The sequence below is a fragment of the Triticum dicoccoides genome, chromosome 1A, assembly GCF_002162155.2.
Source record: "Triticum dicoccoides isolate Atlit2015 ecotype Zavitan chromosome 1A, WEW_v2.0, whole genome shotgun sequence".
NCBI lineage: Eukaryota > Viridiplantae > Streptophyta > Magnoliopsida > Poales > Poaceae > Triticum > Triticum dicoccoides.
Genome location: NC_041380.1, coordinates 288,641,720 through 288,643,077, shown reverse-complemented (window position 1 = coordinate 288,643,077; position 1,358 = coordinate 288,641,720). Strand labels below are relative to the sequence as shown.

General features: G+C 36.0%; 1 protein-coding gene across 5 annotated transcripts in view; it reads right to left on the bottom strand.

Annotated features, from left to right (window-relative positions):
- Positions 1–1,358, bottom strand: part of LOC119269179 (putative pentatricopeptide repeat-containing protein At1g13630) — a 7,776-nt gene that overhangs the window by 1,206 nt on the left and 5,212 nt on the right. For 2 of the 5 annotated variants that reach the window (XM_037550964.1, XM_037550987.1), the window contains one exon: positions 978–1,027. The exons of 2 other annotated variants lie outside the window; for them this stretch is intronic. The gene's annotated coding sequence lies outside the window, so the exon portion shown is untranslated. Of the gene's footprint in view, positions 1–977; positions 1,173–1,358 lie in introns of all 5 variants that reach the window. One more of the 5 variants, XM_037550971.1, reaches the window with a different exon arrangement.

The following is a 1,358-nucleotide window of genomic DNA, read 5'->3' as shown; positions in this document are numbered from 1 at the left end:
CAAGTGACAACAAAATGAGAAGACAAATGAGATGTATAATTTTTTTTCCTGCTTATTTTAGTATGGCTCTACATACTGTTTGCATGCACAACAATTTGTGAACAAGGCATATGGAACTTGATTTATGAAGAGCAGAATCAACTACCCCCACCGATCCGTATTAATTGACTCACACTTAGTACAATTTCGTACTGAAGTTGTACTAAGTGTGCGTCAATTAATATGGACCGCAGGGAGTACCGTGTTTATCTCAAAAAAACCTAATGTGTTTACATCTATAAAAATGGACAAACTAATGTCTTCTGTAACAATGTACAGGATTAAATGTAAGCAAATATTCATAGCTAATAAAGGAAAAGCAAACCTACAAGGAAAAACATGAAGCTAAGTGAAGCCTCGAGGAAATGGATCTCTTACTGCATATTTAGAAAAACACTAGCTAAATGCCCGTGCGTTGCTACGGTAAAAAAAAAATCTAAGGTCTTGCGGTCCATGTTCACATCTAGCAATATGTCTTTCTTCTAAGGTTTCTTTACATCTTTAGATGGAGGAAGATTTACACTATCAGATTTTTAACCTGTTTGAAAAGTAAGTTTCACGTTTTCTATTAGAAGGCAATGCATGCAGTAACCAATGTTGTGACTCAATAAACTGCCCACTTGATCAAAGACGTGTTAATTGCATAATGATATGACGTTTTATTCAAACCAAAGGAACACCCAAAAACATGTGAGCAAGATGATCAATATCAGAAAACCAAGACAGAGGAATGATATACTCCCTCCGTCCCAAAATTCTTGTCTTAGATTTGTCTAAATACGGATGTATCAGTCCCAAAATTCTTGTCTTAGATTAGTCTAGATACGGATGTATCTAATACTAAAACGTGACTTGATACATCCGTATTTAGACAAATCTAAGACAAGAATTTTGGGACGGAGGGAGTAGTTATTTTGATATTATCTGAGGACGACCACCTTGAGTGCAGAACCAGATGTATTTCAACTGTTGTTAAACATCGATGGTCCTGCGTATCACAAGAAAAGAGGGGAAATCATTTTTGTGGATTAAAGCTCATGATCAGTGAAAATATTCCCAGTGTACTCTCCTTGCATCTGAAATGAGCTACCAGATAAATGTTTCCAGTTGAATTATGTGTCCCAATGGCAAAGCTGAACTTGCAGGAAAACACATCAAATCAAATCAAGAGACATCAGAAAACACATAGATACACACTCTTATGTATAACTAAACTACTAATTCAGTGTAAAGCCAACACAACCACAAAGTTCAGTCAACTTGTAGCGCTGAACTTGAATAAGAACAGATTGCCTGTTTCTTGTCCAAACAATCCAAAC